This window comes from Strigops habroptila, chromosome 7 (assembly GCF_004027225.2).
Source record: "Strigops habroptila isolate Jane chromosome 7, bStrHab1.2.pri, whole genome shotgun sequence".
Taxonomy (NCBI): Eukaryota; Metazoa; Chordata; class Aves; order Psittaciformes; family Psittacidae; genus Strigops; species Strigops habroptila.
The window spans coordinates 3,981,834-4,008,746 of record NC_044283.2 but is presented as its reverse complement, the minus strand read 5'-3'; the positions used below and the strand labels follow the sequence as shown (position 1 = coordinate 4,008,746).

Genomic DNA, 26,913 nt, shown 5'->3' with positions numbered 1-26,913 from the left:
CCTAAAGGGGCTACAAGAAACCTGGAGAGGGGCTTTGGACAAGGGCCTGTAGCGACAGGACCGGGGGAATGGCTTTAACCTGCCAGAGGGGAGATTGAGATGAGCTCTGAGGCAGAAGCTCTTCCCTGTGAGGGTGCTGAGGCGCTGGCACAGGGTGCCCAGAGAAGCTGTGGCTGCCCCATCCCTGGCAGTGTTCAAGGCCAGGTTGGACACAAGGGCTTGGAGCAACCTGCTCTAGTGGAAGCTGTCCCTGCCCATGGCAGGGAGTTGGAGCTGGATGAGCTTTAAGGTCCCTTCCAATCCAAACCAGTCTACAATTCTACAATTTTTCAATATCAATGACAGATGCTGCTGGAGTTTTTTCAGCATGTGAACAGCATTTATGTGTTTTCTTGTTTTTAATAAGCCAAAGCAGGTAAATCAACATGGCTATGCAAACATGTACATTATGAAAACTATTCACACAACTACTTTGGGGTGGTTGTGATAGGTGACATCAATGTAAAAGGGTTTCTCTGAAACATCATTAATTATTTGCAAAAATAAAATCACTGTTCTCCCCTATGTCCCTTCAATTTTCAAATAAATATTACTTGTTCTCCCCAGTAGCATTTCTTGAATGTGAATAGCTACAAGTTATTCCTCTCTTCTCATACACTCATATATCACTAAGCTGCTGGAAACACTCAATGACCTGAAAAAAAGACAGCCCTGACATTTTAGCGTAAGAGCCCTTTTGCTTCTAGATGTAAGGTTACCCTTCCACTCGAATGCACTATCCTGTTGCCTCACTGGTTATACTAATGGTATCATCTTGAGCACTGTTTTTCAAAACCTTCCCATTTCCATAAGAAGTTTGTTTCAACAAAGAAAGAAAATCACTACAACGATCTGGAAAACAAGAACTTCACTTCCAAAGTCACTGTTGGGTTTTCTCTTCCTAATTTCCTTTGGCTGCAGAATGAAACAGAGACTTTTCAAAATACTTTGGGAGAGAAACAGATTGTGTTATGGGTTAAAGCACTGGCACGGCTGTAGGAAAATCAGATTCAATTCCGTGCTCAAAATGAAGTAGAGAACAGACCTGAACACTGTGTTCGTGACCTTCTTCAACTCTGACTACCCAGAACCAGAGCAAAAACACATGAGACTTTGCTTTATATATTCCCAGCTGCACACCACAAACTTACTTTGTGATATGGCTCTCAGCAGTAACACATGAGGTAATTCTCATCCAGCTACAAGATAGTATTGATCAAAATACAGTAGAAAATATTTTCAACAACAACTACTTCATTCACATGCAAAAAGAAGCAGCTAACTTCGTAGTGGATTTTCTTTTATATTTGTGCTTATTCCTTAGTACTATTTAAAAAATGGGGTTTTTCCTTATTACACCAATATAAGAGTGAACACAGATGTTCTGCAGAGCACAATTCAGTCCTTCATATAACTCCTTTTCTTTATAATAATCATTCTTCAAATTTTCTCTATCAACTTATTCACCACTGTCCTTAGCCCATAAATCGTAACAGCTTACATCATTAACTCTTGTAATTATCTCTGCACAAATAGCACCAGCTGTCTACCCAATTCATAAACCTGAAATTCTATTATACATAGATATGTGAAGTTTCATTGACAAATAGAACTTTCAGTTAAAACACTGAATGTTTTAACCTAGTCTGCTTGTATTCCTTCCAGCTCCCTTCAGTGTTTGCAAACACCTGCTTGTTAGAAGAGTTGATAAATAAGCAGACTATTCCCTCTAATGTATAAATTATTAGCTAGGATGTTAAAAAATGCCAGCGACACACCTACCTTTTGGATGCAAAATACATAGATAACTCGGGCAACACTGATTCGAGCCAGTATGTTTTAATCCAATCTAGCTTGAGGACAGCTAACTGCTCCGATTCATGTTCCTGCTGCCAGATACAAAATCCTGAACATATTTTCATATTTCTATTCTGTCTACATGATGTACCTTTAGGATGTAATTTAGAGATAGCAACACTGTAACTGTTAATTTATATTCTTCTTATCAGTGTACACACTGCTGGAAGAGGCTTCTATCCTAGCCAATGTGAACGAATATTATATAAGGCACTTTTAAAGTTCCACCAAGTATTTTAAAGTTCTTCAAGTATTAATTCTCTGTGGAATTTTCTACTACTTGTTCTGCTAACTAAAATAAGAACAACAATAAAAACCCCTAACATCAAGCTTATCTTCCTGGAAAATTATCTTTATACAACAGGCGCATAGTTCTGCAATATGTTTTCACTGACTCTCCCACAGTTAAAACAAGAATCAATAGAAGTTCAGCTAATAAAATGCCTCCCCTTATATATTTTGCCTCTAATGTGTAATTAATTAGGAGCAAGCATTTTTAAATTCTCCTTTTGTGGCAAAGTTCTACTGTCAATTGACACTAAACTACTGCGATGCTATTTAGAAGGTCAATATAAATTCCAGCTTCTTTTCTTATAATTCCACATACAAGGAGTTACCTAGTAGACAGGAAAAAGAGATTAATATTCCACTCATGAAAAATAGCGTATTTTTCCTCCAGTTTCCTATGGATTCAGTTACTACTCATGAACATGATTTGAGATTCCTCACACCACTTGGACAACTCACCTCAACTGTGACCACAGGAAAAGTCCTAAAGATAAAGAAACAGTTCTTCAATTGCTGCAGCTCATTCAATCTCCATGCAAAGCCTGACAAGACAACAACTAGTGCCAGTTATGGTGGTGCCACACTGTGGTGTGGACACTGGTCCACTCGTAATGCCACCAGGACCAAGTCTGTCTCATGGAACTGGCAGTCTAACGGCGACATTAATTACAAGATACCCTCTCTGTCTCTGTGCCAATAGGATTGCAAAGCATCCAGGAACTAAATAATCCCCTTCTAGAATACAGGCTTCTAGTATCTTGTTAGGAATTTTGATAATTCCAGCTTTTGCCAAGCTAGGAGAGCTCAAGGAGGTGTTTAATTGGAGCAATTACACAATGGGTTACTATCACATTGAGAAAACAGGCTTCAAGAAAACCGCTGGCTTAATCTGACTTCTAAAAATCTGATCAATGCCTTTAAATCTAGTGAAATATAAAAGTCAGATTTTAAGATGTTCCTCTCTATTTCTAATTCACTGTGTTTTAATTGCACAAAAGGGCTTGCTCCCAGACAAATGTAACTGCCAAAGAAATTACAAAATCCAAACTCCCATTATTTCAGGTTTTTAGGTTACAGCAAACAAGTCAGGCTGTACCTTTTCTGAAGTTCATGTTTAGTGCTAATAGCACATTTTCTGTCATCTATTTCTTCATTATGGATAAGAATAGCTGATGACTATCCTAAGATGGACAGATGAACAATAATTTTCCCTCACATAATGGCATAGCAGGATGACTATCTTACATAGCTTAGAGACCCGGCTACAAATTGGTGGGTGCAGCATTGTCTTGGGAGGGGAACAAACATGGGTTTGAAGTACCTCAGGCTCAGGAGAGAAGTGAACCAAGTGTTCTTGCTTCATGGGTGAATACCTTAACATCTAGAATATTATGTAAGAAGGTGGGCTGCAACACTAGTGTGGTTGGGTTTGAAAAGAGAATGAGCCATTCTTTCACCCTGAAGGAGGACTTCAGACTAACTCCAAGGAAACTTGCTGTCTGTTAATCACTACATGACATAAGTCCCCCTCTGCAATCTCAGAGTTAAGAATAAAATTCCAGAAAGAGATGGCATTTCAAAAAGTCTACTTTCTTTGACATCTCTCCCACTTACCATCTTCCCAATCTCACTCCTAAGCATTTCTCTTCTCCATGTGCTGAACAGGGAACCTAATCATGTAATTTTGGTTTATGAATTACATTCCAGGAGCTAGATGCCTAAAAAGACTTGGCATCTCCATACCTCTGAATCTTTCAAAGCTCTGCATCAAGGATGCTTATGGCTTTTATACAGCGTAGGTTGAATTTTAATTGGAGCAGCATTTGGAGACACCAGTCCTTCCTGCTTGTGATCTTGTGACCACTCTCCTTCTGTTTACTATTGTCCTATTGAGACAACATCATGTATCTATGTGGGAACTTCAAATGTTGAAACCAGTAAAGGCAAGTTAGTTAGGTCCAAAAAATCATCTCTGTGCAACTCAGCAGTGGTAAATAGGCTACAATCCAAAAAACATCCCCTTGAACATTAAGGCTTATCTTACCTCAGCTAAAAATAGTCAGAAAGCTAAAATCTACCTAACAATCAGTAAATACACATTAAGCAGGACTGACTTCAAAGTGGACAGAAATGTTAATGTTCAGTGATGGGCCTAATGGTCTTAGCAATAACTGAGCAGTAATTGAGGATGAAGTAATTTTTTGCATTCAATAACTTTATTTAACTTCTCACAGTTAATAAGTTATTACCAGTGCAAAGCCCCTGCTGACATCTGTTGTTTTCCTTGTTCATTAAAAAGTAAATGTCACTGATGCCATAAGTCTGATTTCCTGGTTTTCTCCAATTTTATCAACTTTTAATTTGGGGCAAAACTTTCTTCCACTACTATCGTAAGCACAAGAAAAGTCATTATCCCATGATAATGGATAAATTTGCTGTAAGAATATGAAGCCCTCAAGAAAAGCTCAAATGGTAACTCAACCAACAAGTTTCCATTTCCATACTTACAGTTATCAGTATTAACCAGTTATCATTGTTAACCAATCAGGAATGAAGCCACTTTCTCCTAAACATGAGGAAATCTCCTCCACTTTTTGAGGAAAGTGGATCCTCAAAATCTCAAAACCCAAGACAAGCAAAATGCACACATCTGTTATTGAATCGCAACCAAGCACAAGCATATTTATACTCAGCTCTAAGTACCAAATAATTTGAAAGCTGTACAGCAAAAATAATACCAAAACCCTATTTTGCATCAAACTATCTCCTATTTAGCCAATAATCTTTATTTCTCCCAGCTCTTCAGTAGGATAGACAATAGATACAAAGGGTGCCTGACTCAGTCAAGTAAAATATTTCCTTTAACCACATGAGGGCACACCACACTAGAGTAATAGTAAAACGCTCCACTTATGAAATCCCTGGGATTATTGTACTTTGTGCTGTTATTACTGGATTTGCAGACTTGTCACTATAAACAGCACAAACTTTACCGAGTAAAATTCTTAGCTGATATTTCACATCCCGTTTTCTTGACAATTCTTTTCGGTTTAAAGATCTGTTAACAATCTTAAAGGCAGCATTATTTCATATTTAGTTTTCAAAGGAACTCAACCAAAATGCAGGCAAAAGATACGTTGCCTAGGAGGAAAGAAAAAGGCATAATAGAAGTGGCAATTACCTTAGTAATGTTCTACAGCTTTTTCTAACTAATTCTGAGATTATTTAATGTTGAGAGGAAAAAGAAAAAATGTTTTGTTTCCTACCTTAATAGATATTGCATTTAGAACAGAAGCTTTAATATTATAATAATATGGAGTACCTAAAAGGGCCTACAATAAACCTGGAGAGGGACTTTTCATAAGAGCAAGTAGGGACAGGACAAGGGGGAATGGCTTTAACCTACCAGAGGGGAGATTGAGATGAGCTCTTAGGCAGTTCTTCCCTGTGAGGGTGCTGAGGCGCTGGCACAGGGTGCCCAGAAAAGCCGTGGCTGTCCCATCCCTGGCAGTGTTCAAGGCCAGGTTGGACACAGGTGCCTGGAGCAACCTGCTCTAGTGGAAGGTGTCCCTGCCTGTGGCAAGGGGTTGGAGCTGGATGAGCTTTAAGGTCTCTTCCAACCCAAACCACTCTGTGTTCTATGAAACAAAAAGCAAACGCTGCTATTGAAGTTACCAATTTTTTCAAAGGCATTTAAATCCTTAACTGGATACTAAAACTAAGATATAAGGCAACTATAAAGGAAGGTAGCACTAGATTTATGTTTATCAGAGGCAGGTTGATCTCCCCAGACTTCCAGTAGCCCAAGAAGAGAAGCTGGCTCTCCTGGCAGTGCCCTCCATCACCTATTGATGGAGTCTCAAAGACTAGCTCACCTAAGGCAATTTTATTGTTCATGAACTCTCCTTAACAGCACTTAAAACAATCTTATACATCACTAAAAACCTAAAGATTCCCAGGAGTTTCCCTTTCAGTTAATGTGAAGTGCTGGAAACGAAGGAAGTAACATACTTCAGACATATGCAGTGAGTTAGTATTCTAGTTTCTCTGTAACAAGTAATATATCTTTCTAAATGAAAACCTTTCCCATAAAGTACAGCAGAAAACAGAAGCAAACAATCTTCCACTCTATTTATACAACAGATTAAATCAAAATCTGCCCCAAATGGATATTATTTAATTTTCTAGGAGTTCTATTTCCAATACTATCAAGAATAATGAAATTAACTTATTCTTCAAGTCATTTTTTTTCTTTTAAATAACAAACAACTGGGGGAAATGAAGAAAATTCATTAAAATGACTACCAGGAAAATGAAGAAAATCTCTTTTCCCCAAGAAGACTGTACAAATTTCTTCAAGGCAAAACGTGGACAAGTTAAAGCCAATATTATTAACCACGTCAATCCTTACCCAAAGGATACGCAAACTTAATTTATTTAAATGAAATCATACCTCTATGAAATGGCATGATCCCAGACAGATGAGACTAGACTATTAGACTTTTCATTTTCTTTCCCCACCATTTTTAACCCTTAATCAACCACCACAGCATACACTCAGGTATCCAGGTTGGAGAAAGAACGACTTGAATTACTGAATTTGAACAAAACAACATTGCTGATCGAGAATTTTCAGATGCTGGCACATTTCACCCACTTCATGGTGATGACAACCTACAGATTAGGTGCAAGTACACACACAGAGGAAAATAACTGTTTGTCTTTCCATTTTAGTTTGCCAGTTGTTTCATTTCTGAAGTAATTGGAAATGCAGCCTTGAAAGAATTGCACAACAGTATCAATAGTCACACCTCTACCTTCCCAACTGCTGTCGTGCTTATACTATCAACAGTAAAGAAAACACTGCAGAGATTGTAAATATAGAGCACCTACAAATTCTCACTCAAAGAGAGAAGAGAGTATTCCCTGACTGGTGGTTTTTTTTAGGCTGTTTATTTTGCACATTTCACATACTGTATAAAATCGCCTTTGCCAACTTAAAAATCAAAAATTGTGTTGGTATATTGTATCATCAGAAGTTAATTTTGGCTGGAAGGGACCTCTGGAGGTCTCTAGCCCAGGCACTCACCAAAGCAGGTCCAACTTCGATGTATCCCAGTACAGCAATGTCTTGTTTACTCACACGACTCAGTAACTACAGATATGGTCTCACAACTACTGGTTAGAGCGAAACAATCACTTATCCTGACCCTCTGTTTATGCTTATGCTGAACCCACCAAAACAGCTCTGTAGAAGTCTGACCTTCTCTCCCACAATGTTGATCTCCAGTCTCATGTTTTGGATTTGTTGTCCATTATAACTGTTACATCTTTTTTTTGCAGAGCAGTGCCCAGGCAGCCTGTCCCAGCCCACAACATGATATCAGACTATTCCATCCCTCTGCACGACTTTGCAATGCCTTTTGTTGAGCTTCATAAGGCTTCTGTCAGCCCATTTCCTTAGCCTGTTAAGATACTCCTCATGACAGCCCTAGCTTTTGAGCCTACCAAACTTCCTCCCAGATTGGCATTGCCTAGAAATTTATTGAGGGTGCTTTTCACCCCCATTGACCAAAACAATGACAAGATGTTAAAAACAATACCAGCTTGACACCAAGCCCTGTAGAATGCCCCTGGCAACTGGTGGCCACCAGTCTTTGACCACTAGAATCATAGCACAGTTTGGGTTGAAAAGGACCTTCAAAGGTCATCTAGTCCAACCCCCCTGCAATAAGCAGAGACATCTCTAACTAGATCAGGCTGCCCAGAACTACTCTTGAAGTCCAGAAGGCCAGCTAGTTTCTGACCTGCTTTGTATTCCGCTTATCTCCTATACATTGTAGAGAGGCTTAAAAGGCAAAACTTGTATTTCATCTACAGTCAAGATCTACCCTTTGACACCTTCTCTCTATTGTGTACCTTTTGCACAGCAATACAGGAAAGAAAGCAATCCTAAAAAAAAAAATATAGAAGACTACAATTGCAAACAAATCATTTGAGTGTTGAAAGGTTGATTTGTTTCTTCTGGTTTGTTTTAATAGCAACTGACTGAGCTTTCAACTTCTTACTATTCAACTAATACAAGATTCAAAGGTGTATTTTGATGGTCACCACATCATCCGTTTGGGCCGGGACGGTGGGGGTGGATATTACTTTTCAGTAGAGCACAATCCATGTATTAAAAGGGTACTGGGCTATGATGGCACAGAATATAATTTTATTTCAGAATCTCACCACTGAGGACCTGCCATGGCAATACAACTAGCTAATTCAAACAGCCTCTTCAGAGACAGAATTCCAAACATGACAAAAGAGAACCTTTCCAGAAACCACCTTTGGGCAAACTAGAAACATGGAGTTATTTCCCTCTTCGTGTGTACTTGCACCTATTCTGGAGGTTGTCATCACCATCATCTGGCTTTCACCCAGGATTTGCCAGGAACAGAAACCATCTCTGTACTCCTTCTGCTGATCTTTCTTTTTTTTTGGTCAGAATAATGGAGAACAGCAACATCCTCCCACACAGAACTAGCAGCTACTTCTGTCCCACACATTCCATAGATAGATCAAGTTGAGTAGACATCAACAATTTTCTCATTGTTTCAACAAACCCTTGAGTAATACATCTAATTAGCCTGCTGCATATGGTACCTAAACCTTTCTAATCACCACAGTAGTAGGCATTTGTATGCCTACCTGATAACTGAATTTGGGTTTGTGGTTTTCCCCAAAGAGATAGAATTGCTTTCCCTTTTTGCTGCAAATGAAATAGTCCTTCCTAACCCACTGTCTCTTACCATTACTACTATCACCATCAATTGTCTGAATAGTAACACCGTAACAATAACTTTGGATTACACTTAACCATGTGGAGAAGAACAAAATGAAAATTGAGGGGAAATAACCCAACCATCAGTGACAGCCAATAAAAGTCTTAGAGATGTAAAAGAAAAGGTCTGATAGATATATATACATTCCCAGCAGTAAGTGGCAGTTGGCAGAACAGAACAGCAGGTGCCAAAGAGAAGTTGTTATGTCTGAAACACAGAAAGTGACATTGAGTTGGTTTTCAACTCATTCTGGCAGAAGCAAAGGCATACAAAATAAGATTTTTACTAAAAAACAAATGTATTACAACTAAAGTATCTAGACTTCAACTTTATTTTTCACAATAAGCTATTTAACAAGGATGCTATCCTTACAATTTCATATTACATTTTTACACCAATTATCTCAGTAGCCTATCACTGCTAAGAATTTATTCAAAAGTAGAACTTTTCTCCAGCTAGCTTCCTAACAAGCACCTCTTCACTGTGTTTTCTTTAATTATGGAAAGAGAAGCCTTTCAAAAATGCCAAAATTCTCCAACGTAACTGTTGCAGAAAGAACTGTTCTGTAACATAATTTGCTGCTGCCGCTAACTACTGCGCAAGAACAGAATAGTACACTACTAGACATGTGGAACATCTCCTAACATAGTCTTTGAGGGTGCAGTTTAATTGCTTCATCTTAAGAGCAATGCAGAGAGTGAGTAGACATTTATGCATCGCTAACTAGAAAAATGAAAGAACTGACTCGCAAAAGACAAAGAATTTGTTCAATAAATACACCTGAATGTACAATATGGAAGGTTTCAGGCAGTTATCATAGGGAATGTGTAACAGCTTGTAAAAATATGATCTGCAGTACAACCTAGAAGATTAGATTGGGAATATTAAGATTACTATCTATGAGTGGAAATGTTTGTTAAGGTCCACAGTGAAAGTACAGCAAAAGATTAAAAGAAAAATCTTCAGTCAAACTAAACATATAAATTCTTCCACTCTGCCACTTGAGAGATTGCACATTAGGCTAAGTACTGTGACTGCTGTTTCTAGGAGCGTATCTATACTTGGTTTGGGTATTGTTTGTGTATTTTTATCTTAGATACAATGAAATAATATGAATTTCCTGATTTTTTTAACCATTAGAGTTACAGTTAAATATGAATGCATCGCCTGCATTGTTTTTAGGTAACTTCTCAGTTTTGCTATTCTAAGCTATATGAACATCATTATCAAAATATGAAAATCATTATCAAAAAAAAAAAAAAACCAGCCTAATTTTCCTTCTATTTTTTTGTGAAGCACACAGTTCAGAGTTGCTACAGAAAGCATTCCCTTATAAATGTAATGAAAATTACATTTATATGGTGCAACATATAAACTTAGGTACATTCTAGAAGCAGCTAACAACAGGCAATTTTGCTGTTGAATCACTACACATCACTGAACATCAGTTTCACTAAGATTTATCTATCTAGGCAAATTCTATACATTTTTATTTGTGGGAATTAACCACAAGGATAACAGAATCATGTGTTCAGCCTGTGATTGAAACCGTTTCTTTATTGCTAACATATGAAGTTTTGAAGGTCTTCAAAGAGAGAGATTAAAGCCTAAGGCAAACCAATGCTGTATATTTTGGATTCTTATAAAACTGTACTTGAGGCCAGATCTTGCTGCCAGAAAATTGTTGCTGATTCTCCATTAGCCATGCTTCCATAAGCATGGCTGCTTTACACTTTGCAGCCTCAACAGGGATTTCGTAGGGCAACAGCACTGGCCTATCATGAACTAGAGTCTATGACTTGCAGCTCCTGATCCTGCTACACCAGCAGACCAAAACCATACTGGATTTTCACTTGGCTCAAATAAATTCTCTTATTGACAAATTAATTGAGTTAAACTATTGCAAAGCCCACTATGGCCAATTACTGTGAATTTACAATCAAGCATACTTCTCCTTACAGTTTTGCCTGACTACAAATGGCTTAACATAAATAATAACACAATGTTAGTCAGCCAAAGTAAGAGCCCTTGTGCAAAGATTGATTGTATTACTTCAATGGTTAGATGCTGCTCAGGATGTAGCTATCAAAAAATTATGATCTTGCACTTTTTCCATTCAATATGTAAATCTTGGACTTCAAGGCAATTTCCTTTGGTCAACTTGACATTTAAAATACAATAACAGTAGAAGGAGAAAATGAACTTTCATGCATTTAGTGCAGGTCAACACATTCAGACTCTATTCTTATCCATTATAACACTGCATTTAAAAGTTCAAGGACAATTCTACCCCAAGCTGATTTTGCTCTTTTGCTCCAATTTTTTTACTTTGTTTTATTACTTTTGGCCTCAAGTTCTCTGATAAAAAACCATGCAAACCTTTTTTGTACACCAAGTTTTCATGGTAGAGCACTAACTACAAGGTGTTTCCTGAGTATTAGGATTAAGGATTCAAGATTAAATATCAGTCTTACAAATTACACTTATGTGGTACTATTTATTAAGTAAACCATCTAGTATTAAAAATATCTTTTTAAGTCTGAAGGCCTTTGTTCAGTGAACTAGTTTTCCATTAAATTCTAGGCCAAATAAATGTGATTCACTGTGTTGACAAACTGTCAGAAAGGTAGAAAGAGGTTTTAGAAGCGGATGTGGGAGTATGATATGCAAAAGCACATGTCTAATAAATGTCGGGGTTTGTTTGGTTTTAATGTGTGAACTGGACAAAAATTATGGAACACATCCTATGGAATACCCTTTTGAAAAAGTTTGAGCAGTTCTACATTATATAGTGCCAGTTACTCGTATTCCTTTGAAAGCTAAATGCAGGTTAGATTGAATTAGGTCCTTAGACTATATTTGACATCATTTCATTTGAATTCCAGGTTTCACCTTATCTCAAATCATGACTCCCAAGGAAGGGGAAAGGGACTGCTCAGGGCGTATACTGCAGGCCAAATAAAACTCTCAGCACACTGAAACCTGAGAAGCTATGAGATTCCTGAAATCTCTATGCTTTACCATGAAAACAAAGAACCTGAATTTCCATACAAACAGCTTGAAGCCTGCTAAGTAATTTTTCGGTTGGTCAGACTGTTTCTAAAGTAGGAAAACACAATCTCCAGAAACAAACAAAAAAAAAAACCTGAACTGCTTTACGCTGAATTGTTGAGAGCTAATCCACAACTTCAAGAGAAACTTGGAAGAGCAACAGTCTCACTGCACTCATCCCAGCAGACTGTCACAGAGGTCTGCAAAAGAGTGATGATGTTCAGAAATATACTAAGAGAATTATTAAATTTCTCAATTTCTGAAGGAAAGAATAGGAGAATCCGGGTTCCACTGTTGTTATCTAACAAGAATCATAGAATGGTTTATGTTAGAAGGGACCTTAAGATCATCTAGTTACAAACCCCCTGCCACAGGCAGGGACACCTTGCACTAGAGCAGGTTGCTCCAAGCCCTGTCCCACCTGGCCTTGAACACTGCCAGGGATGGGGCAGCCACAGCTTCTCTGGGCACCCTGTGCCAGCACCTCACCACCCTCACAGGGAAGAACTTCTTCCTTATATCTAACCTAAATCTCCCCTGTTTAAGCTTGACCCCATCATCTCTTGTCCTACCACTACAGTCCCTGATGAAAAAACTCCGTAAAGCCTGATGAACATCTTAAACATCTTGACAACATCACCAATTAAGAAGAATGTGTTTAAAGAGAACGAACATCTTTCTCAGAAGTATTTATGTGAAATTAAGAAAGGCATTATACACATTCAATAGCAGGAGATGTTTCTTTTCAGGAAGATAAATACATCAGTGTGCCACAGAAGAATAATTAGGAAGATTTACATTTCCTGGGTATCATCCACTCTTATCTAATATTCCTCTTTGTATTCAAGGTTTGCTGTTATTGTTGGTTTTAACAATTTGAGAAACTCTCACCCACGACTGTGAATACAAAGAGTGTGGAAATTGATTAAAATACAATCAGCAGGAAAGGTTCCGTTCTTAAGTAACTAAAATCAGCCCAGAGATATCCTCCAGTATTAGACAGACAGGAACAGATTCTATTAATACATTCAGATTTCCAGAAGAGCTAGAAGCTGCTTAGTATGGAATAGACATTGGTATGTCTATTCTCCCCCAAAGGCTTGTTTGGGAAATTAAAATTAACAGAAAGTTTCATGGGGGTTTATTTTTTCTTAAATAATATTGACTACAAATTAGATAAGATATAATTAAACTGCATATAAAGTAAAAAAAAAAAAAATGCTACAGCATGAAAACAAGTGTCAAACAACAAACTTTGACTCTAAATGAGGCAGGATTTGCCTCAAAATGACAGATTTTACAAACAGACTTCACACAGAGTCCTGCAGTATTTCCAGTACCTGGCACCAACAGCCAAACTTGAAGCTGAAATCTAAATAACCTGATTGTTTCCTACACAGGCAAATGCAGGTGGAAATACGGTGTTCAAGAGGCTCAAATATTCACTTTTATATCACAAATGAAACTGAAGTCAGGAAAAAGACATCAAATTAGAAAGCCTTAGAAAATTACCATAGAAATCCACTCGACATTTGCTAAATATTTTTAGCCTCAATAAGAATTCAAGTCGTTAAGTATTTATGATATCTTTAATATAATCAGTTATTAATGGAAAATTGATTCATTTTAATGTTAACTTGCACGAGCAAATATTTAACACCTATTAACTTTCCAAAACCAAAATATTTCCTATTTATAGATGCTCTGAAGGATATTTTCCCCCCTCCCATTTAAATTCCACTAGACCAGGAAGGGACACCTTCCACTAGACCAAGTTGCTCCAAGCCCTGTCCAACCTGGCCTTGAACACTGCCAGAGATGGGGCAGCCACAGCTTCTCTGGGCAACCTGTGCCAGCGCCTCACTGCCCTCACAGGGAAGAACTTCATTCTAATGTCTAATCTAAATCTACCCACTTTCAGCTTAAAGCCATTCCCTCTTCTCTTGTCCTTACAGGCGCTTGTCAAAATCCCCTCTCCAGCTTTCTTGTCAGCACCTTTAGGCACTGGAAGCTGCTCTAAGGTCTCCCCAGAGCCTTCTCTTCTCCAGCTGAACAAGTCCAACTAAACCTGCCTTCACAAGAGAGGTGCTCCAGCCCTTGGAGCATCTTTGTCTCAAACACTCCACTCTTCAACAGCCTTATAAAAATTCCCTGCGCTGAATTTAAAAGACAGATGCACAAGGAACGAACAAAACAGGAAAGCAACACAGACTAAAGGCGTGAAAAGCTCTTGAAAGTATGAAGAATCGCTTTGCTGTGAGTTCGTACAGTACACAGCACAACAGAGCTCTGATCCACAGCAGCACAGGCGAGAGGAGATTGAAGTCCAAATACATGACACTATTCATTAGGCATATGATGATAATGCCTGAGCATTTTCTAATGAATCAGAACTTTGCTTCACTATGACTTGGGGGCACAGCTTGCACTCAAAGATAAAGTCCCCATTGAAAATGCTGTTACCACAGGAAGAATGTCTGCTGATTTATTTCCAGCTGATAAATTTCCCAATTTTGAAGAAGGCATTAGGTTGCTTATTAATCTCAAACTTGAGCACCAGCTGTGGGGGGAAAACAGAACTTCCTTACCAGGAATATTAGGCTTTTTCAAACCAAGTGGAAGGGAATTCTTTGTTACCAGAATAAGAAGTCTCAATGCTGAAATAAAAATATGAAAACCTACGCATACACATACACTCTCCAGAAGCGCATTCCCTCTTTGGTTTTAATACAGAGAAAAGAATTGGTCTTTCAAGAGATGGCAGAGAATATTCAGAAAAACAGGCAACACCATGAAGACTCCCACAATATTTAGTTAGCTTGATTGCTCATCACTTGTGATTATCAGTCTGAGTGAGGACAACCCTTATGGTTCTTTATTCTTGACCCAGTCCTTGATCCCAATCCCAACAGTTAATAAAAATCTTACTGTTTTCTTAGAATAGTAGAATCTGCCAATCTTTTTCTTCTTAAAGAAAAATATCTTAAGAATTGAAATGAGAAAAAGGTCAAAAAAAAGCATTGTGACCTTTCTTGTGTTCTCTATGACAAATATCTTAATATTATGCCTTCTGTTTGTTCACATCCTTTTATTTTTTTCCAGGAAATTGCTCAGATTGCAGTCATAACCTTTCATAAATCCCAGAATAATATAACTCAATAATAAAAGTAATTACAATGTAACACAAGTTCCCTGGACCCAAGATTTTACATGCAGAGTATCTTTGATCAAAGGTCTCTATCAGTTTTCTTACTTCCTCTTGCACCTCTGATAGAGATTTGTAGCTGAAATACTTCAGCCTTCATATTTATAGAGGATACAGAATCATAGAATGGTTTGGGTTGAAAAGGACCTTAAAGCTCTTCTAGTTCCAACCCTCCACCATGGGCAGGGACACCTTCCACTAGACCAGGATGCTCCAAGCCCCTGTGTCCAACCTGGCCTTGAACACTGTCAGGGATGGGGCAGCCACGGCTTCTCTGGGCAACCTGTGCAGTGCCTAACCACCCTCACAGGGACAAACTACTTCCTCATACCTGACCTGAACTTCCCCTGACACAGGAAAGATCCTGGAGAATTCAAGAACAATTCTGGTGTTTGATACATGAATAAAGTGGAAAAGAAACAGATGACACAGTATGCATAAAATGCAATAGCATGTTAATGATATTAAAATTAAAGCTGACCACAAAGAAACACAGAAGACACTGCGTTTAGTGATTACATGGTAGATAAACTTCAATACTGGAAATAGAGGCATGCACAGTGAGGAAAAAACAATGATGTATACAAACCTATCACTATTCAAGAGAAAGTTCAAAGAGATGCTGTGAATGCCACTGCTCACTGATGGTCAAAAAGGCGAAGACTTAACAGGAAAGAAGTTCAGAAAAACAAACAAAAATCATTGTGGCACCATATGTGTGGAAAATTTGTAACACACATACCTAGGCTATCTCACCCCAAAACAGAACTAGTTCTACCTCTGCCATTCCCAACAGTGGCATGGCAGAACATTATCTACTCCAGTTTTAAAGACCTTGAATACCATCCATTGCCTGACTTCTTTGGGAAAACTATTTCAGTGCCTTGCTAGTCTTAAACATGAGAAAGTTTTTTCCAACATCTATACGGACTTTCCCCCTTCGCAGTTTAAGTCCATTAGTTCTCATCCTCTCCACTACAGGCACAGAGAAGAAACTGTTTCATTCTCTTTCATGTACTCAAGAACACTTACACTCCACTTCAATCATCTTTCCGTACGATAACAGCTCCAGTTTCTCCAATTTTTCACAGGTCATATTTTCTAGACTTCTGATCTTTCTTATCACTCTTATCTAGACTTGTAACTCCTTCTAACTGTTCAAACCTTTATTGAAATGTGCTGCTTAAACTGGACGTCATCTTGCATCTTACTTGACCAGCACAGCCTTCCCAGGGCTGAAAAGCATTGGAGGGTTATTTTTCAGGAAGGTGTATTTCTGTCCTACAGCTGAATTTAGTGCAATCCCATTCAGTAAATCATCACGATCTTAAAATGCTCAGCCATGATCCACTACCATTCATCGCCTCCTCTACTCTGGCAGGCCACTGACGTCTATTTATGCAGTTAATTACGCCTGTCCAAGTGCAAAGCTTCCTAATTGCCTGTACTCTATATTATCAGATTATCACCTGCAATTTGCCAAGGTTATGTTGACTCCTAATTCTGCCTACCAGCACGCTTACAGCCTCAACTCCAGCTCAGTGCTCTCGCAAAGGTAGTAGATGTGTCTCTATTCCATCACCTGGACCATTAGTTAAATACTAAAAAAAAAAATCAGAACACTATTCAACTGACTCACATAAATTGACAGTGAAACCTGGTAGTAAATCTCATTTCACAGCAGTTTCACCTAAACCATGGCTTCCTCCTGAGAACGTCATTTCAGGCAGTATTAAAGCCTTAATGAAGTCCAGACACATGGCACCAAGTTTTACTTGGTCAAGTGTAGTCCCTGTTACAGAAGGTAATAGCAAGAATCCACATGTCTTATGGCCTTGTAAATGCTCAACAAAAAGTGCTGCTGACTACCAGCAGAGACTCAAATCACCCCCTCAAAAAAAGATGCAATGGAACAAGAAGAAAAAAAAAAAAAACAACCAAAAAAAACCCCACAAACCTGAGGAAGAGTGACAAGAAAGAGAAAATCTTCCTTCCTGCATACACACCTCATGATACCTGCAAAGCCTTCATGAGCTCTGTGTTCTCTTCCCTCTGCCCCCAAGTCTAAGGGTCAGGAAGTCTTTGCTCCTGCTAATCAGTGCTTCAAAGACAGTAATTTCTACACATTTACTGTGCTTTACAATCTTCCATAACTATGTGCTGTTGGACACTGGTGAAGGCAGGAGACATGACAAACCACCACTCAGCCTGACAGCCCACACAAGCACCAGCTTTTATCAAAGTATCTGTCCTTGAGGGGGTTTTGCTGGTTTTTAACAGGACTTGCAATTACAAGTTTGTCTGACCTCCAAAAGCGGCTGCCTGGATACAGCAGCTATCTCACAGCACTGGTAATTCCTGTGTCAGTGTGTCATAACGTTAGAAGGTTTGAAGAAAAATTCAATAGAACCAACTAAATGTTTGGCTACTGAAAAATTAATTCTTGGCTACCAGAACACTAAAAAAACATATTCAGTCCCACTGAAAATCTGTTTAAAAATTGCCTAGCAACTGGGTCGTTCAACTCCACTGATATGTTAACAAGTGGTAATAAATCTGCCCGGGTCCACTATTGCATTTGCTGGTGACAACAGCAAAGACAGGTTGGTTAGAGTAGCTGAATGAGTAATGTACAACATTACTCAAACGTGCAGTGGCAGGGCATGGCAACAAACACCTCTTCTACAGCATCATTTTTAATTGCCTTTTTGCACTCTCTGCATATGGTCATACCATGTAATTTTCATTCTACCATCTAGAAAAACAGATTTTAAAGTTTGAATATCTCTTTTAGTAAAACACAATTAAAAAAGGCTTTTATCTATAACATTCCTTCACAAGAAAAATCACTTGCATTTACACAAATAACTTGATTTTACATTTAACTATAGGAATCAATTTCTACAAGTGTGTGTGATTTTAAAATAAATCTAAGTATACTTGTGGAATCCACAAGCTAAACCTTTTGTAAGACCTAATTTATTATTTTATTTTATAGGCAATTTACTGTCACATGTTAACAACCAAGTTAATGTAAATGTTTCAAATGTTGCCATGCAACTATAAAAGGAATTAAGATTATACCACTTAAGAAAAGTGTCTATTTATTTAGCACGGGTTAAAATAAAAAAAGTATCAACCCAGGACAGCCTTATTGATTTCCATTGTCACAAGCTAAAAGGAACAGGAACATGCCTCCCCGCCTTCTTTTTAACTGCCACTTGATACATAACAAGCAAGAGCTAAAAAGGAACAGGGGACTGAAATTTGCAGTTCCTATCAGGAAGCCATTTCAAGGAAACACCTGTAGTCAGGATGGCACTTAAAGATGTACTTAGCATTAAACAAGTACTTGTAGTAGAAATAGCAGAGTTTCAATTATTTTCGTAAATAAGTGAATAAGACTGAACCAGCGCACTGCTCAGGAAATCCCAGTCATGCAACAGGATTATAAGAAACCATATTGTAAATGAGGAAGATAGAAATACAGTGGCTAAGAAGCTAACAGTAGAAACTTGTAAGAACTCAAAAGTAGAAATTACTCCAGAACTCACACATAAGTGGCGAGTACTGGACTTGAGACCATCTACTAATACTCTGTTTTCAAGTATTTATAAATTAGCATGAAAATTTATCTTCTCTCTTACTCAGTGTCCCAGCCTGGATGTACATATTACACTCCATTTTAGTGAAGAGGATCAACAACGGTTTTACCATTTCCAGATCAATATTACTCAAAACATGTCATTTTGCCAGTATCATATAGCCCTTTCATTAAAGAAACTCAGTATCCCCATCTCTTGCATCATAGACATGTAATTTCTGAAGGTGTAAGAGGGAGAAAACGCTGCCCAATGAAAATGTTGGTTTGGTGGGTTTTGCTTCTACTGCCGCTTCAAACACTTTCCAAAACATGGTGGCCAAATGATTTCCACACCTTTCTAATAAGGAAATCTCAAAATGAACAAGGAGGAACAACTCAAAAGCTCACAGAATCTTGGATCTTGTCCTAACTTTTTAGCTTTCAAGCATACTTAAATATTAATAATTTCAGTCTCCTATATCAGACTAAAAAAAATCACTGCATCTTTTGCATAACTCAGTAATAGCAATGTAATGCTTGAAAATATTCTGATTTTGGATTAGCTAGTAAACTTTGAATGTATTATAATTGTATCCCAGAGCTAGGCAACCAGACAAAACCCCCAACCAAATACTAGTAAAAGCCTATGAAAGAAACACCAATGTTTTACAGAAAATTTATTTCAAAGCATATTGGTGTATCATCACTGCAGTGCCACAGCGCCTCATAAAAGACCTCACAAACCAGCAATCTCTCTTCTGATCTCTAAACATTTCAAATTGCCTACGGCATTCTCCAACACTGAAGTTTTTGTTCAGTTTTTTTCCCTTCTTTCAAGAAGCAAGAAGACTGCTCATCTGTCACATGCAGGAATGTTCCCCCCCACCATCAGCCACTTCAGAAGCAAGGCAAAAGCAGGTCAGATTTTCATTACAACTACATTATGCCCATCTTTTATACAAATCTAGTAAGAGACTCAGGGACAACATTGTTGTCATAAAAATTTACCTTGGGAAGATAAGCCTTAAAGTAGTTTCTTCATTTTGGATGAAGTGCTCAGAATAAGCAAGACTGTTCTGTGAGTACCTGTTCTATGAGCATCTTAATCCCTAAAAGTGTTGTGTTCTCCCAGCTCTCTATCACTTGCTTCACAGTAAGCACAATCCACATCCCACCAGCTGCCAGTGGGCTGACTAGCTTGCTGCTGCTTGCATGGGAATTGGTCTGCTAGCTGATATTTCCCTGTGTGGAATGACTTATAAAAATAAAGCGTATGTTAAATGAATAAATATGATATGGAAAGCATAAATACCTTATAAATAATGAACTTTCATATACACTTCAGCTCTAGGTAGAACCAAAGTTAGAATATAAAATGTGCCGGGGAATATCATATAAAGTTTTACATGGGAGAAAAAATATACATATTTTTCAAATTCAACATGATTAAATTGGCAGGGGCTTTATGGAGAGGGATGATGATGGTAGATGACACCCCCCTGAAAGACCTCCTATAAAAGGAAAACTATTTGATTTATGTGTGACTCTTGCCATAAAAGTAACTGAATATTCAGGGTTAAGGTGGTTAATCAAAATTGACCGATATGGTCAACAGAACATATTGAATTGATCAATATGGAAAATGTAATGTAGAATTCTAGTATTTTCGCAGACATGCACCTTATATGAAGATAGAATCTTTACTAAACCCAGAATCTATTAAACATAAATCTCTACTAAGCCTCAGGAAGATTTGAAATATCCAGATTTTTCTTTTTAAGTAACTAAATATGTCAAACAAGAATAAAACTCAATAGGAAAGCCTCTGATCATGTTATTTATGTAAAGTTCTTCAGTATCTTGTATAAGACTTACTAAATTAAGAACACAGTAAATAAATTTACAAGGACAAGCAACATCATAAATATCTCAAGTAAAAATGAGATATGCAGTACTATAAAACATAATTATACATCTTAATGAAGGCTTTATGAATATCAAGTTTCCCACACATTCTCAGTGGACAAAAGTGGAACTTAATGAATGCAGTATAAGGCACATTTTGATGAAACAATTTGCTTTTTGATAGTTCCACCCTACATAAATGGAAATGCAGGAACCCAGCATAAGCTTCTCTGTTGGACTTTGATGAAATTAGATGCTGATTACATATACTTGTTTTCTGGCTAAATAAGCTACTTGCAGGGTGTTCAGATACCACAGTGACAAATATATCAGTGACAGTATCACATACCTACATAGCAAACCATCTAACCTCAAAATGTACATCATATAAGCTTACAGAAACCACTGATAAGGAAATCAATGAAGATAATGTTCTATGCAGTACTGGGTAGTGTGATGGATGAAAGAGGTATAAAAAAAGGATATATTACATTCAAATATATATCTTACTATGTGGCCTTGAAGCCTTGGATTTTTGATGACCGTATCAGTGAAAGACATGGATGTTAGAAGAGCAGCTGACTCACTGCAGCTGAGTTGACTCATAAAGAGCATACATACTTAAGTATTTGCCAGCAGTTCAATGGAAAATTTGTAATTAAATTTGCAGTTCAGACTGCCAAGTATACAGAACATTTGTTACATGACTGATTTTCCAATGAATGAAGGAGACTTCTTTAAATGAGGCTTATGAAACTCGATATACAACCAGCTAATGAATTCAGCCCCAACAGCCTGTTAATCTAAAATAGTTTTCTCTATACCAGGAAATTCTAAACCAAAAAATGCAGCCCTGGTGATTCTTGCCCTTTTCTGTAATACAAAACACACTAGCCTGAAAGTATTACCTAGTGAACAGATGTTTCCATGGGAGCCTTAAGAAACTACTGACATACCTACTCTAAAATCAAGGACCTACTAAGAGTTTGGCAGAGAAAAACATAAGCCACCACAGAGTGTGGCAGAAGAAAGGCACAAGAATTTCTGGGTTAAAAGCAGCTGTGATATTTTTAATGCAGTGATTTTAAAAGAATCTAGAGTACCCAGATAATAGAACCAGCAAGAATAGAAAAGAGAAGAAATCGTCACAGTGTTAGGTATTGTCACTTACGTGTTAGGTATTATGATGAAAAATTGTCACGTGTTAAGTAATCACATAGTAACTAAAATTTTTTTGGTCAAGGGAAGTATTTGAAGGAGCAGACAGAAATGGTCTAGTCAAACAGGAGTAGTAAGACAGTCCTGCACTAAATTACTATCAGAAGCTAAAAACTGAAATTAAACTAAAATCTTCACCTCCAAAGTTCTAAACCTGCTTCTCCACAAAATTTCCACTCCATAAAGAATGCAAACTTAAATGTTTTAAGTAGTTTTCCTTCCAGTTCAAAAGTATTTAATTAGACTTTCTTGACACACAATTCATAAGTGTTATTGGTATTCTGGAACAGAACGTTGCCTGGGGACAAAACCAAGCAATTGGCAAAAGCAAAGGATTGGAGGAGAGGCCGGAAGGACAAGGAGAAGAGAAGACTACATTACATAAACTTAGAGATTCCTTTGGCTTCCCCATCACAGCCCAACACTGGGTATCAAGTCCGGGGGAAGCCACAAGCTGTAAGTCAGCAGAAGCAGTAGCAGATAATCATTTCCGGTCAAGGTTTCGTCCTTCGTAGCAGCTCTGCAGTTACACTCAATTCTAATATTGAACAGAGAAACACTCTCTGTACAATGACTTCTCTGCTATCAGAATAGACATCTGAGAAGCACCAAGTTTATTACATTTTTAAAAACATTTTAGAAAGCCAAATGTTTCTTCAGAATTGAGATTTAAGAAGAAAACACTACCCAAAAAATAAAGGGTTCAACTGTTTTTCTAAGGATGCTCAAAAACATACTGAGGGTATGACCACTGGCTGTTCTTTACATTACTTAGTATTGAACGAATCCATAATCCAAATTGGATGTGACCGGTACATACCTACTAGTAAGTCACTCAAAACTATGCAAGACTTCAGAATACAAATAAAAGGTAGAGTGACAGAGAACAGTACTGCAAGTGCAAGTGCTGCATCATCGAAGTCCTCAGTCTCATGCAGCAGAGTGTAGTGATTAAGGAATTAATGGAGTAATGGATTAACAACTACACGCGAACAGCACATTAGCATGTATCTTCAAGTGATGATTTTTAGATGCCCAAGACCAAAAAGGTCTCTTGACCAGCACTCAGGGCCATGCCACTCATAGCAACTTGCACTTGCATTCCTCACAGGAGTAATGATTCCATTTCCAGAAGAGGTAAATGCCAAATTATTGGCTACCTAACAGGACTCCTATGAGCATAAGCTCACAAGAGCATTGACAGAGACATCTGCAGATCCAATTGCATCCAATCCAACGTCAGTTTTGCTTCTCAGCAGACTTGAAGTGAAAGGCTGCAGACAGAACACCTCTGTAGGATGCATCCCCCTTCCAGGCAAAAAAGCTTTAGGACCAACACTGTTAACGAAGAGGGAACCATCACATAAGTGTCTTCATTTATTTTGACTTAGTTTCCAACATAACTGTTTTAGAATTTCCTGTTGACAAAAGTATGTATAAAAATACACCATTTTAACTCTTTGATTATACACAAAACTCACACTGCTCAGAACAAACTGATGCTTTGGTCTTCCCAGCTCATTTCCATGAGACATGCAAAATAAATGATCTATAGATGTTTAATGTCCTTGCTGGCCCAGTAGTAGCCTGAAGGGCTACTACTGGCTTGTAAAAACAGTCACAAAACAATATTAAGAAGAAAAAAAAAAAAAGGCAAAACAAAAATCCACACAAAAAACACAACCAGAAAAGGCAAAATCCCTCACATTGAGGATACTCTTCCAAGTCTAAGAAGAAAATTGCAGGGCCAATCACTTGAGAACATAGTTGTGTAACTTGCATATACCAATTTTACTCACGAACATTTTTAGTTCAATGAAAAAGGCTGAGAGGTGTGAAGAACATATGCATTACTAAGCTCTCATTAAAGATTTTTAACATATTATGCAGTAACTACTACATTGAGCTCAAAATTTCAGTCTTCAATTTCAAAGTGCTTAGTAACTTTTGTTCAGTAAAATTTAAACACCTGCAAAGGCTCTAGGATGATGATTGCAATAATAATTTCCAGTCTTGCAGTTCATCTACTGAAAGAAGATGACAATAACAAAGTCAATTCTTATAGGAGAGTAAAGACCCTACGGACCACTACAAGTGCTGCAACTGTATTAGTGTCACAAACTACCCCCCCCACCTTTTCCTCCAACAAAAATCTCTCGCTTTCTACATAATATTCAAAACAAAGTAAAACAAATACAGATAAGCACTCACTAGATGTCCTTTGAGAGAGAAAAAGAAATAGCTCTGAGCTGCATCAGTCCATTCCATGTATTGCACAACTGTTCTGTATCGATCACCAAAGGCAATATGGTAATATGTACAACTTCGATCACCCTGCCCCAAGAATTTATATTTGTATAACAGGGTATATTAATAACAAAATTATGTGCCCTGCCATGTTAGCAGATATGCATACTTCAAACCCAGGTCTGGCCTTTTTGGTTCCAAGTAATGCTCCAAACTAGCAACAGCTGAGAAATGATCATAGAATGGTTTGGTTTGGAAGGGGCCTCAAAGCTCATCTAGTTCCAACCCCATGCCACAGGAAGGGACACCTTCCACTAGACCGGGTTGCTCCATGCCCTGTCCAACCTGGCCTTGAACACTGCCAGGGATGGGGCAGCCACAGCTTCTCTGGGCACCCTGTGCCAGCGCCTCAGCACCCTCACAGGGAAGCATTTTCTCCTAATATGCCGTAGCAGAGGTGAAGGGGAATAAAGGAGTGCGTCTTCAGCAGCAGCACACACACAGACTGTTTTAAGATGACTGAGAAACTGAACAACAGACAGTTTGTGCTTTCTGCACCCTTATATTGAGAACAATGTCAAAATTAACACCTCTCTACAGGTACAGATTTATGTGAAGAATATGGAAGTTCTTACAGCAGGATACATGATCTCTTGAGTCAGAAGCAGAACAATTCTGACTTCACAGACACATTTATGAGCTTCACTAAATGCCCTTGTAAAAAGACTCTCTCCAGATTTCTTGTCAGTCCCTTTAGTTACTGGAAGGCTGCTGTAATGATAATGAAGTACATTCAATAAAGCGCTGAGGCTCCTAACTTTAACCTTGACTGAGAAGACCAACATTTCACCCTCCATGATATGACACTGCAGCTTTCTACCTGGCTTTACTGCACATGACCAACCCAAAACACCTGACACACAGGCAACCAAGCTGGGAACAGAAGAAAGCCCCTAAAACAAAGAGACCAACATCCTCTAGCAATGAGATACCAACCAACACATGAAAATAGAAAATAATGTTCCTATGTCCTTCTTACTTGTCCAACCAAGCTAGCAAGGAAACAGAAACTTCTATCTCCAGATGTGTCTGGCACACGGGGAAGTGCACATACATAGCTTTCTTGTTCTGTGTACAAGCACACACAAAAATTATCTTTCCTGAATTCTTGACAATTGCAATAATGCAGTTAAAAATCCGCTCAGAATGAGAATGCATGCGCATAAAGTGGTACTTATTTCCGCTTGAAAATAAATGATATAGCCCAGATAACTCTTGAACAAACAAGCTAGAACATATTAAATTCAGAAACTCAAATAAATATATCTATTTGACAGTGAATTTATTCTTCACATAAGTGGCTCAGAAAGAAAAGCTTACTTTGCAGAGCATGAACTACATTATAAAATGAACTAGCTGATCATATTCAGTATTACACCAATGATACACCTCCATGTTTTCAGTTACTCTACCAAGTACTTCAGTTGACAGGTCAGAAGACAGGAACTTCTCAAATAAAGCCCATTTCCTTTTCTGTAAAGGCTAAAGCCATTACCACAAACTTTTTTAATCTGCCACATTCCAATAGTCAACAGTATCATATTGCATATACCAGGAAACACCGAGTCCCTCAGTTTAAAAAGAAAAAAAAACATGAATATTACAGGTTTACGGAAGCAAAGAGATTTTATGTGGTAGAACATAAGAAGGAAGCAGATTTAAAGAATATGGACTGAGTAGAAGACAGAAAAGTGAATATATACATTGTGCCTCATGCCTGCATTTCCCTCAATTTTTTTGAGCCAATTGCTTTTTCAGAGAAGTACAATACTACCTGGCAATTAAAGTATTTCAAGCAGAGTAGTAAAAGCTTAATCATTCTACACTACAAAGTGCAGATATTTGTAATTCACTGGGAAAAACTGAATAGGTTAATACGTATCCCCTGGAAACAACTCAATATTCAGCAGCCATTCAGTACACTGGATTCATTATGCTTCTACATGAATACCTTCTAATAAAAGAATTCACTATTAGCATAAGCAGATACAATACATTTTCATTACTAAAGAGCAAAATGAAACGAATCAGGAAAATTAATTCCTATTGCAAATCTCATTTCTCTAAAACCCTTCTCTGAAAACTCACAGTTTAACTGTTCGTACAAGCAGATAAGGTTTTAGAACAAGGAAGTGCACATCTCATAATACGATGCTCACAAGCACAGGTATAGCTTATGATTTCATAATTTAAAGGTCAGTATATAACTTTATATCATAAGGATCATGAACTTAAGGAAAAAATTCTTAACTGTCAAGGAAGAAATTCTTTACTGTTTAAGGAAGTTTTTCCCTGTGAGGGTGGTGAGGCGCTGGCACAGGGTGTCCAGAGAAGCTGTGGCTGCCCCATCCCTGGCAGTGTCCAAGGCCAGGTTGGACAGGGCTTGGAGCAACCTGATCTAGTGGAAAATGTCCTTGCCCGTGGCAGGGGGTTGGAACTGGATGAGCTTTGAGGCCTCTTCCAGCCCAAACCATTCTGTGACTAGAAGGAAGTGCAGCAGGAGGGCCAGGAGACCTTCATGGATGGGATGAGGAGCTGTTGAGGAAACTTAGAGGGGAAAAAAGCAGCTTATAGAAGGTGGAAGCAAGGACAGGTGGCCTGGGAAGAATACAGGAACGCTGTCCAGGAAG

General features: G+C 38.1%; 1 protein-coding gene across 2 annotated transcripts in view; it reads right to left on the bottom strand.

Moving 5' to 3' along the window:
- CTNNA2 (catenin alpha 2) overlaps positions 1-26,913 on the bottom strand; it is a 500,115-nt gene that overhangs the window by 399,595 nt on the left and 73,607 nt on the right. The window lies entirely within an intron of this gene.